Source organism: Coptis chinensis, chromosome 5 (assembly GCF_015680905.1).
Source record: "Coptis chinensis isolate HL-2020 chromosome 5, ASM1568090v1, whole genome shotgun sequence".
Classification (NCBI taxonomy): domain Eukaryota; kingdom Viridiplantae; phylum Streptophyta; class Magnoliopsida; order Ranunculales; family Ranunculaceae; genus Coptis; species Coptis chinensis.
The window spans coordinates 35,180,540-35,193,545 of NC_141460.1; the positions used below are offsets into that span (position 1 = coordinate 35,180,540).

At 35.0% G+C, this 13,006-nt stretch overlaps 1 long non-coding RNA gene across 3 annotated transcripts; it reads left to right on the forward strand.

Annotated features, from left to right (window-relative positions):
• Positions 1-5,677: 5,677 nt before the first annotated feature.
• Positions 5,678-8,990, forward strand: LOC147497384 (uncharacterized). 3 transcript variants are annotated; one of them, XR_015197108.1, is made up of 5 exons: positions 5,678-5,877; positions 6,063-7,027; positions 8,185-8,385; positions 8,481-8,528; positions 8,677-8,990. It is a non-coding gene; the product is annotated as an uncharacterized LOC147497384 (long non-coding RNA). The 3 variants fall into 3 exon arrangements; XR_015197109.1 differs by lacking the exon at positions 5,678-5,877 and having other exon boundaries at positions 5,955-7,027; positions 8,481-8,568; XR_015197107.1 differs by lacking the exon at positions 5,678-5,877 and having other exon boundaries at positions 5,955-7,027.
• The last annotated feature ends 4,016 nt before the right edge of the window (positions 8,991-13,006 follow it).

A 13,006-nucleotide genomic window follows, 5' to 3' on the forward strand; every position in this document is an offset into this window, starting at 1 on the left:
ACTATTAATCGAGCAAACATTATATTGTTGTGACTGTTGTTGTTCATAGGCAAGAGGACAATAGGAGTCGGGATGCTCTGGACTCAAACATAAATTACATGGATTGGTGTTGACATTCATGATGGGGATCGGCGTTTGTTGAACAGAAATAGCCTCTACCTTTTTAGTTAGAGATTCGATTAAATTTTTCAGTTCCGGATCGGGTTTCATCTCAAACATACCGGCAGCTTTAACTATTGTAGAAGAACTAGCGGAATGGGAGAAATCGTCACTACCCCCCCAGTTATTATTACGCTTAGGTTGAACTTCTAAAAATTTATAAGCCTCTGAGGCTCCCATACTTAGGAAACTACCCCCATTCATTATGGCAAGCACCTCTTTGTGGTGGTGTAACAATCCCTTGAAAAAGGCAAGAACTAACTTGTCTTTCATGAGGTTATGGTGTGGACACTCTACAAGTAGATCGGTGAAACAATTCCAAACCTCTGAAAATGATTCATGAGGATTCTGTCAAAAGAAATGAATCTTGAAAAGTATTTCATCGGTATTCAGTGGTGGGTAAAAATGTTCCATGAATAGTTGAACAAGTTTAGCCCACGAGTCCATAGAATTTGGCGGTTGGGCAGTTAACCAAGAGGCCGCCTTATCGGTTAAAGTGAAGGGAAATACCCTTAGTTTAATTTGTTCAGCACCAACCGTAGGATGGTAGAATGTAGTAAGGACTTGGTCAATCCTACGCATGTGCTGATAAGGTTTTTCATGGTCTAACCCATGAAAAACTGGTAATAAATTAAATATATTTGGGGGGATTCGGAAATCCCCCACTGGGTCTGATAGAACAATGCAAGATTTAGGGCTATCGTTCAAAGCTTTATAAAAGTCCGAGAGAGGAGACTCTCTTTCTTCAGCCATTATTTCAAGTGTGGTGTGTGGTATTCTAGCTAGAGGTGTAGTGAGTGGTATACTAGAAAGATGTGTTTGTTTTCGTTGTCGGTTAATTACGTTAGGCGTTTTTCTTCGGTCTGACCTTAATCTCATGCAAGCCTAAGACCAATCTTAATGAAACACAACAACACTCCAAACAATCCTGATATGCTAGTATGAACCTCTAATAGAAGATGCGAGGTGTGGATGAAAAGAGTACCTGAAAGCCTCCTTGCTTCGCTTATGAATAGCGTCTTGTTTACGTGTGCTCAGTGTATATAACAAGTTAGAACACTGAAAATCTTGAAGAAATGGAAGTTTGAATCAAACCTGTGGAAATCGGGCAGTTTCAGCAGAGGGCGGTGGGTCGCTTCTTTCGAATAGGCCTAGGCTGGGCGCAGTCGCTTCAGTCAAGCTGGAGTTCAGGCGTGTGAAGCGGTCGCTCAAGTTAGCCTTGGTAAGGCAGGTTGTCCTCGGGGAAAAAAGTGGAATTCAGCGTGGTAGCTGGGTGTGCTTCGTGTTTTGCCCTTTGGGGCAAGTCGCGACTCGGCTAAAAGATGGAATTCCAGGCATTTGGGCGCAGGTCGCGCTCCGAGTAATTTTTTTGAGGAAAATTTCAGTGCTGAAACAGACAACCACAGTGAGAATCAAACAAGGGTGGGTGGGTTATGGGACTTTGGAAAATTAACAATGCTAAAGGCAACTAAGATGGCAGCGGCGCCATTTGATAATCGTAAAAAGATAGTTTTACTAATGAATAAAGCGATGAAACTCTAAACAAAAGTAAAACTACAAACTGTGGCTTATACTAGACTTATCAAAGATATTTATTTTCTACTCTCGAATCTATTGAAGTAGAGTTGGAATAGAAGATTCGTTCCACTCCTAGTTCTTTAGCATTCAAGTTTCCTACGACTATCACTCCTACCAAAGTCAATGAGAGATTTACGAAGGGAATTTATACTACGATGTGAATTCAAATAACAAGATACAAATAACGGAATAACAGAATGCTAAGAGTTGAATCTAGATAAAGAATTAGGGAAATTTCATTCCCCCTTGATTACCAACTTAATAAACTAGCATAGATTTGTTGTAAACCAATTCTTACGTTCTTATGCTAAGAATTGGTCGTTCTAATCCCTAATTATACATGACATTTCTACCAATTCATAACTAGCATGTGAGGTCTTCCACCCATTCTCATGGCGAATCAACGACCTTCTAGAGTGGAATAGATTCTTACAACGATTCTATACTACACAATCAAGTTTTCATCAAGGCTTCATCAAACCCGTCTAATGGAGGTTTAGCCTTGATTCATCAAACTATCATTTCCAATTGAATTAAAAGTAGACATAATATAAAGATTTGAACTTTACTAATTTAACTACTCAAGAATTGAAATCCAAATTAATAACTAGGAAATGAATAACAAATAATAATTGAAATTAGATCTAAACAAATTTAAATAACAAAATCAAAATTAACAAGAACTACTATTTTATTTATCTAATGAATGAAGAACAATGATTCAAATAATTAATCTAAAACAAGGAGTGAAACTAATTAATTACTAATTGAAATTCAAAATACTAGATTTACAAGCTATTCTAATGGCTACTCTCTATACTAAGCTATCTAACTATATCTTTCTTAAGAGCTAAGTCTTGTTTTATGTAAAGGAGGAAACCAGATCCACAATTTCGTGCATGGGCTAAGGAGCCATGTTTTGGGTCGGAAAATCGAGCCCAAAGCCCAATTTCTTCAGTCCACAAAGCCCGTTTCAGCTAGCTTTGACTTCAACAGACTTTTCATCCACTTCTGCTCCTCTGATTAGATCAAGACTTGGACCATTGGAAAGCTTTTTCCGAGTCGGTCGTTTTGACATAAGGTAGGCCCAAATCCGAGGCCTGAGTCCAAAGATATGGTCTTCGAAAGTTCTGCTGACTTGTGCACTGTTTCTACCCTTGTTGACTTTTCAGCTTTTGACCGAGCTTTATAAAGGCTTTGTCTCCTTGAATCTTGGCCTTTATCACAGATCTCATTTCATCGACTAGCAGATGCACTAGCTAGTAATGTGCCTAGTGTAGGTTTCATAGAAGTCATCCCTAGCTCCTTCTCAGAAGATATGAAAAAAATTGTATTTGAGGATGCTAGTGGGAAAGATTATATCATATTGTAATGAAGCTATTTGAGATTTATGAAAAGGGGTAGGGGACCCCTATAACAACCTCGCTTGCTATATATATATATATATATATATATATATATATATATATATATATATATATATATCATTTCAAGTGGTTTAGTATTTCCCCACATATAATTCAATAGCTGAATGCTTGAGTCTAATTAGAAACGCTTGCCTTGTCATGGAGTTATTAAAGATATGATTGTCATGTATAGTTGTAGTTGTTTTGGGATCTTTTGCTTCAAAACATATGGTATGTGACTCCGTGTTGCAAAGTACTTTGTAAATACTTGGCGCACAATAAGCGATTTTTTTATAACCCATTTACTTGAACTTGCAAAATTTTGTTCCTTTGATGTATTGATATTTCATATTGCAAAGAGAAAAGTGTTTCAATCTAATTGGATATGTACACATTTTTATTTCGCCATATGCCTTCGATTGGGTAGTTATCATTTACATTTACAAAAACCGTGTAATAAAAATGGTAGCTTGAACAATATACTAATATTTACAAAAAACAATGTTGAGTACAAACCTTTGTCTGATCATATACCGTGATTTGTTTTTAATTAAATGAAATATTTTAGCTAAACTTTAGTCTCATCGACATCATCCATTTCAAACAGTTCTAGGAGATGCCATATTCATGATATGAGGCTTTTAATTACGTTCTTACCAGTATTTACAAGTTTCTTTACAAGAGTGGAGGATTTTAATTTGGTGATCACATGTACGTGAATAAACACAGCGAGTAGTAGAGTTGTATTGGAAAGTCAACCTTGGAACAATGTTTACCAATTTGGTTATTAGTGTCATTCTGAATTTTTGATACATGATTGAGACATTTATTTATTTTGTGAAGATAATGAATTTTTAGGTTTTCATTCATTTGGCAAAGCGAACTGGCGATGTGGTTCTGACAATATTAAGAAGATGACTAGAGTTCAGCTTTGCAGCCGTAAGTAAGGGAACAACTATTCAAACGGTAATATTTACTGTAACTCACGTTACCAATTCAATGTCAATCACATAATGCACTAATTGGTAAGAAAAAAAAAAACCCCCTTATGTCATAAAACACAAACCCTAGCTTTATTTAACAAAACAAAACACGCATTCATGAAAATCACCAATTGATCTCAACATCACCTGTGATTTACTCTACCTCATCCAACGACAACAACTCCTGGACATGTATATATTTGACTGCATGCTCATTAAGTGTATTATTAATGTATTATTAATGTAGGCTAATTTTATATGATAAGTAAGAGAGTTTGAAAAGGGCATGTAGTTTGGTTGGTGAGATGAGAATATGATAACATGAATACAATTAAGGGCACACATGCATTAGCATGGAGAGGTAGAATATTTAAGGTTGGGAAGAGGATATACTCTTCCTCAGTGTGTTTTTGACAGTTTGGAGAAGTACAACTATTGATAGGGTCGGGAAGACAGGTAGGGGCTGACAGGAAACATTATAGTGTGAGAGAGGGGATTGATATTGAGATTGGAGAGGATACGTACATGTGTCTACCTCCCTGTGTTTGTGTTGGATGACACATGTGTCTGAATAAACTCCTTTTCATAAATAGGCTAACGTTCCAAGCAAAAATGATGAAAAAATAACAAATTGTGATACTTATTAATAAGACTAAATGTTATTTTGTCTATTTTTCTTCTTTTCCTGTTTTCTTTACCTATTGATTGGAACTTTCTTGTTCAGGTATACCGTACCATGTGGCAGGAGGAGTAGCAAGAAATGTTGCCGAATGCATGTCATAGCTTAAAGCTAAACCTTTTATGATAAACATTATTGGGCATGACATGGCAGGTGATGTTTATTTTTGTTGCTAACTCCATAACAATTTAAGATATAATCAGGAACCAAATGTAGTCATCTTTATTTTATTTTTTTAATTGTATATAGATCTCATTATAGTGTTACTAGGCTGTCTGGAAAAAATGAAAGCTAATAAATACATACTTAATTAGTAAAATTTTCTTATTTGAAATTCACAAATAGCATTGAGAAGCTCTGTTCTAGGCATGTCAGATGTGAATGAGTTTATCATACTGTTTTGCAAGGGAATGATTAATGGCTTTGAGATAGCTCTATGTTGTTACAAACTGCCCAAAGAGGCAAGGACCTATCCATTTAATTGGTGTATTTTAATTAGACTTATTTCATTTTTATGTGTAAGAATCTTATAAAATTGTGGTGGCATGGTGATGCTATTAAAAATATAATGAAATCAATCTAATAGATTTCAATTATTGTCATATATCCAGGGGATAAAGCTACACGAACTCTTAAGTGGTACGCTCACTTACAGTTTTATGTAATCTAAATTCATTAACAAAAGCCCAACAAAAGTTTTTAAAAATTAAAAAGACCCAAATTTACTAGGCTTAAATTTATAGGTGAACAAAAGCCCAATTAATTTTTTTTGAAAAATTAACCGCCCTTCTTAAAGGGCTGCATGGCTAGTAGTAGTTTAATAATCCGATGTGTTTTTTCTATTTAATTTCTAACCTCTTGTAACATCAATGAGAAGTTGAGAACCCACCCATGTTAGGTGTCACACTCTATCTTCTCTCTTTCTTGAATACCGGCCTCACATTTTTTTAAAAAAAAATTTAGTGTTCCTCTTTTTGGAGTTTTGGGCTAACAAAGAAGAGACGCTCGAAAATGGGTCATGGTGTCAGCTCATTTAAAGACGGATTTTTTTTTGTTTGTGTCAGCTATGGAGGTAATTCGTTCCTAACTTTCTTTTAATGGTTTTGAAAATTTCAATAGTAGTGTGCTGTTCAGAAATTTGTCCATTAGGGCTTTAGGGTCGTATGAATGAGTGCACAATTCAGCCTGTTATTCGATTTATCAATTTGAGTTTTGAAAATGTTGGCTTTATCCAAAATTTCTTTTGGTTTGTTGTAGACTTACCAATAGTTGTTCTTCAAAGGTTGATATTGATGCTATTGGTGCTTATTTGGTAGAACTGAGGAGTGAGCTAAGGTCTTTCACTTTGAGCCTTTGTATTTTGAAATAGAATCTTTTGTATCTTTTGTTTGAACAGAAATAGAGTCCTTTCTTAGTAAATGGCTAGCTACTAACCATGAAGCAATTAGTTGATCGAGCTATGCATATGAAAATTTGTTTGTTTATTAGTTTAGACTTTGGAAAATGCTAAAACTACTAGTAGAGAAATTTTTGTTATAAATGTTACAGAACTTTGCCCTTGAACATTGTATTTTTCCCTCGAGTCAAGCGCATTAAAGTATTCCAGAGCAAAGTAATGTATGTGGTTGTTATTATGAAGTGAGCTAATTATACATATATGTCAAATTAAGGAAGAAACAATAATAACGCTTTAATTTGTTGCATATGTTACTTCACCGTAATTTATTATGTGAACTTTTGGTTACTTGAGTTGCTCGTTTGCATTAGAGAACCTATAAAGGTGGAGTGCACTTTTTTATTACAGATCTACCACACACAAGAGATTTTCCTTTTTAAAAGGTAAAACTAAGGCCTGTGGTTTGCAGCCATCACGAGAGTATAGCTACTACCCGAGATCTATCTCTTTATTTTTACCATTCAAAAGAAAACCAAAAAACAAAACTTGCTCACTTAGGAATAAAACTTTGGCAGATGTATATTGTTTAGGAGTACGTTTTGTATTTTGTTTGCAGGTTTATGTGGTTATTTGTGAACATGTGGACGTGTACAAATGGTTATGTTGATGGTGTGATAATTTTTTGGCTTCGAGAATAGAAGTAGTTCGTTTTGTTTTACTTATTTTATTTTTAGTGACCTGTTTATTTTGTTTTGTTTGAGGATTCTTGAGGGTTAAGTTGGTTAGATTTGCAGATGTCTCAAGTTCAACTAACCAGTGGCTCAAGGTAAAGAGCATGCTCTTTCAGTTGCTATTATATATATATATATATCAAAAAGTCTATATACAAACCTTATTGTACATCCGAATAACAAAATGTGTGTATATATATATATACAAACCTATAGTGACATATATACAAACCTATAGTGACATCCCTTACGTGACATCCTTATTGTACATCCTATCAAAAAGTGTATTTCAACAATGAATTAGTGTATGATTTTTTGTAGATATAATCTACTCTTCATGGATTATATCTCTACAAAAAATTAGCTCAATTCGATATTTCTAGCCTTGTCAAACTTAAAATTATTTCTAGACCGTTAGATAAAATTTCAAACTTAAACACTACTTTTGACAAAGTTCCACATATTGGATTGAGCTAATTTTTTGTATAGATCTTATCCATGAAGAGTAGATTATATCTACAAAAAATCATACACTAATTCATTGTTGAAATGCACTTTTTGATAGGATGTACAATAAAGATGTCACATAAGGGATGTCACTATAGGTTTGTATATATATATATATATATATACACACATTTTGTTAGGTGTTGGACAACCTACATAAAACATTAGTTTATATAGTAGTCCTACTGTTGGCCATAGTTCCTACCCAAAGACCATGACTACAAATTCTTGGTGTAGGAGCTCTAGTTGTTTTGGTTCTTAACATGAACACTGATTCTTGGTGGTCTAACTTTTCATAATCATTATTGGCTACATGAACTAGTTGGGCTTTTATTTTATCCATAAAATCTATTTTGAACTTTATCTTCACAATTATTTTATTGTAGAATTGTGGAGGTCGGAGTGATACAATAAAAGAAGATTAGTAATATAGGCACTGTTTATAGAGAATTGACATGACTTTATGTTGAAGGAAAGCAAAATAGGCTTGATAATGGTTTAGGAACATGCCAAGTGGGCAAGTAGAATCTTCAATCATGACAAGGAGATCATTAGTTGGACTGGAATATTGCTAACAACTTCAGATTTTCCTGGTTAAGGTATTCTTAAGGAAACCAATTAGAATTTTAGAAACTTGTAACCTTTAAATGATTTTGAATACATAATATTGTGAAGGATTCTTACGTCTTTACTTGTTTGTTTGTCTACTGTATAATATATAACTAGTTTGGTTTTGTTTGTGTAGTATGTTAGGATTGTGCTTATGGGATCCATTCCCATTGCATTCGGTAGAACCGGGCAACCTTCAGCTTATGGTGAGTTGGTATCTATTGGAGGCCTTTACCTTGACACAAACAAGAAATTAAGTGCTGCAGCTGCCACTATACTTGAGATCAAGCTGTTCGTCCCCAAGAATCATTTCTTCCTCTAATTTTATGATACAAAGGCAAGTTATTTCTATCCTTAAAGACAAGTTGAAGCATTAATGGTTGCCATTGTCATCTACTCATCTCATCTCATTACATTTTCTGGTTTGTTCAGGCTCATCTGGTACAAGAAAATGCACAGGGTTTGCATACTTTACACCATGTGAATAACTTCTACTGTTCAGAAGCACATCAAAACTTTTGTTAATAAACTTTCTAACCCCCTCAAGGATACCTTATCTTTAGTTGTTTCACACTATTAGGTGCTGCTTTAGTAAGTTATTGATGTCCATTTATTTTGTACCATGCAGGGATCCTGTAAGGTTCCAACTTCAAATATAATGGATCTACCTTCTAAATGCAGTAGCACTCTGGGTATTTTTAAATGGTAAGGACTGTGTTGAACCTATCTGTATCTGCTATTTCGTCTTCTAGAAATAGTGGTATTCCAGCAAGGATATTATCATTCTGTCTAATCAATATGTTTAACTAAAGTATATGATGATCTTCCGTAGCTCTTTCTCTTACATGTTATGCCTATGTTTTCAACTCAACAATTGGCTTTTTGTTATTTGCTCATTTTTCAGTTGTGTAATGAAATAGTTACGTATGTTGTTGGCACACACACACACACACACATATATATGTTTGGGAAAATTGTTAAAATAGAATACTATAAGGGCATGTACTGAAACATAGATAATGTGTACTAGTTCATACCTTTAGTTTTTCTACCAGTTCATAAGCTAATGTGTACTACACGGTTCTCGCTGTAGATTTCCCCAAAAACATAGATAGCATTGTCTATGATTATATTATTATAGAATGTAATACTATTTTTGCCACTAAGAGCATCTTTGGCAGAGCAACCAAAAAAACACCAAAATTTTGAACCAAAAAAACACCAAACCAAAAAAACACCAAGCAACTTTAGGAGCAACATTAAAAAAACACCAAGCAACTACGCGGTTTCACCAAAACCGCGCCATATAGCCCACGCAGTTTTGCTAAAACCGCACCACTAAAGCTCATCTTACAGGTCCAAGCCCACGTGGTTTTGCCAAAACCGCGTGCTATAACCATTTAACTCTCGGTTTTGTGATGTTCTCTTCATTTTTCATGTTCCCTCTCATTTAAACTCATCTCCTTGAGCCAAAAAAAACACTACCAAAACTCTTGAAGATTTTTTCAATGGATCATTCATCTTCTTCTAATTCATCTTTTTCTGATTCTTCATCGAGCTCGAGCTATTCAAATGATAACACTGCAGTTAAAACTCGTAAATTAGTGGCTATTGCTCTACCTTTGGTTCGACATCGTTTGAGTTTATTGCGTCAGCAAGAAGCGGAGTCTTCTTATAGACCACATGGTGGTTCGAAGAAAGGAAGAAAATATAAGCCTCGTCAATACGAGGCAACACTGGCTCATGTAAATGCTAACTACCCGGCAAGAAATCTATATTTTCGTGACCACGACTTTCGACGCCGATTTCGTATGGGTCAGTCATTATTTACTCGTATTTTCAATCATCTTAATCATAATGTACTATATTTTCAACAAAAAGTTAATTGTGTGGGTAAGTTTGGGATTAACCCAAAAATAAAAGTAATTGCTGCTATACGAATGCTTGCTTATGGGACTGCCGCTGATCTAGTAGATGATATGTTACATGTTGTTGAGCCAACTGTTCATGAATGCATGCGCTATTTCTGTGATGGAATTATTAGAATTTTTGGAGGTGAATACTTGCGCAAACCAAATGTTGCAGATATTCAACGTTTGCTTAAAGAGTTTGAGAAACGCGGATGGCCTGGAATGCTAGGAAGCATTGATTGCATGCACTAGCAATGGAAGAATTGCCCATCTGCGTGGCAAGGGTCTCACACTGGCCATAAACATAAACCAACAGTGATTTTGGAGGCAGTTGCCGATCGTGACGCATGGATTTGGCATGCTTTTTTTGGAATGGCGGGTTCTCACAATGATCTTAATGTGCTTGACCGCTCACCAATATTTGATGATATAGTCAATGATGAAGCTATTCCTTGTAACTACACTGTGAATGACCATCATTATGATATGGGCTATTACTTGGCTGACGGTATTTATCCTAAGTATGCCACCTTGATTCAAATGATTGCTAAACTGACTATTGCACAAGACAAACATTTTGCAAAGAAGTAAGAAGCTGCTAGAAAAGACATAGAGTGGGCGTTTGGTATATTACAGTTGCGTTGGGCTATTTTAGCGAATCCGTGCAGGTTATGGTAGTTGGAGAACATGACTACTGTTATGAGGGCTTGCATTATTTTACATAATATGATTGTGGAAGATGAACATGAAACGGATATCCCGCAGTATATTCCTGATTTGGAAATACCAAGTAGAGAAGGTGCTCCTGAAGATGAACGCCACTTTGTTCTATCTCGTTGGGCATCTGGCATCGAGAGGGTTCATTCAAAAGTTGTTCATGATAGATTGAAGAATGACTTGGTCGAGCATTTGTGGAGTAGGCATGGGCGGACTTGATTTCTATTTTTATTTGCACTTCATTTAGACTTTGTGTTTATTTATCGTTTTAATTTCTATGTATTTGTGTTCCAAGTTTATTTCTATGTATTTGTGGTTTTATAAAAGGATTTATGTATATGAGAATTTTGAAAATACAAATTTTTTTTAGAATGAAAAAAAGTATCAACTTTAAATTAAAAGAAAATATTCAATTAAAATACAAACTTAAATTAAAGTACGTCATTAATTAAAAGACATAAATTAAAAGACAAATTAAAATACTCAAATTAAAAAACATACAAACTCAAATTAAAAGACATATAAACTCAAATTTAGACTATGCACTACTTTGACTACTACCAGTGATATTGCCAAGTCGATTCTTCATTTTTTGTAAAATTTCTGCCCTTTTGAGTTGCCAAATTTCGCTCTCATCTTCGGGTAATCATTCTAATTTCATTCCTAATATTTTCGCATCATTTTCATCTTCTCGAACTCGGAGCGCATCTTTCTTCAATTGAAGTTTTTCTTTTTGGATTTGAAGCTTCCAGTCCATCGAACTTTTCTTCAATTGAAGTTTTTTGAATTCCATCTCATCTTTCTTCAACTGTCTTTGAGCTTCCAATTCATAGCCTTCTTTGGTGGTTTTAGAAAGTTCCATCAGAAAAGCATCAAGTTTCTTAGCGGATTCCACCACTTTAGAATCACCTTCTTCTTTCTCTTTTTGCCTTCTTTTTTTGTCTTCTTTCTTTCCAAGAGGTCTATCCTCAAGCCCATGAACTTGGTGTGGATCATAATCCATTGATTGAGTTGTCGCAGTTGATATTGGAATTGATGAATCTCCTTCCCCACTGTTTGACTTCGACTTTTTGGTGGAATGCAAATCATTTCTCAACTGTAGCCTTTTCCATTTGGGTGAATCTTTCACCATATTATAGCATTGCATCTACTTCCAAACCCCATTATGCATCGCAAATGCACTTATTGCTTCTTCAACCTACCAATTAAGTAAAAACTAAATTAGAATTGAAAAATGTATTTGTTAATCAAAATAACAAATAAAAAATAAATACTTACCATTATATTGTCATTATAGGCACTTGGAGGAGATGCTTGAATTTTAGAAAGAATAGCATGAAACTTGTTGATATTAGCTTGAATAATAGACCAACGGTATTTCATACCCGTCAAGTTGCGTTCGGTCATTCTTCCTAAATTTGCATGAAATGCATTTAGATTTCTAGCCCAAAAATCGTTCGACTTTTGCTCATTTCCTACTACACCATCTTGACTAACTTGTAGCCAACTATTGGTGAGAGCAATATCTTCTTCTTGTATCCATGAAGCCCCTCTTGATTTTGATTTTGGTTCTTGACTCATTGTTGTTTTAAGAATAGAGAGTAAAAAGTAGAGAATAAAAAGTAGATAGTAGAGAAAAGAAGTGAGTGTAAAAATATGGGGTGAGTGTTTCAATTTATAGGGTTAGAAAGATATAGCCGTTTTTTGGCCATTTTTTGCCCGTTGTTGTAATTGAGAGCACGCGGTTTTAGGAAAACCGTGCGGTTTTGGCAAAACCACGTCATAGAAGCCCATTTAGCAGCCCAAGCCCACGCGGTTTTGGCAAAACCGCGCGGTATTCCTACAACCGCATAAGTGATTTCATATAGCATCAAACCTGGAACCAAATATTGGTCGATTTGGTGTTTGGTTTGGTATTTTTTTGGTGTTTTCATCAACATGTAACTCTCCTGAAGTTGAAAAAACACCAAATTCTTAAGAATTTGGTATTTGATACTAGGTTGATATTACTGCTAAAGATGCTCTAACTATACAGACGAAACTAACGTGAACCTATTTGTTGTGTCCTTAGGCTTTCTCTGTGATTTTATTGTGCTACTCCGCTACCAATACTCTGTGTAACTCATTTATGGAAGGTTTCTTATTTTGAAATGTTAGTCATGTTTTCCATTTATTCAATCAACCGTTTACTCCAAAAGCACAAATCACAGACCCCTTCCCACCTCAGTGTTAGAAATATTGATTGTTTACTCAATTTACGTGTTACTATACATTTTGTAATGTTTTAAGACCTTGAGACACTGAGATGGTTAGTTGCAAAATTACTAATGT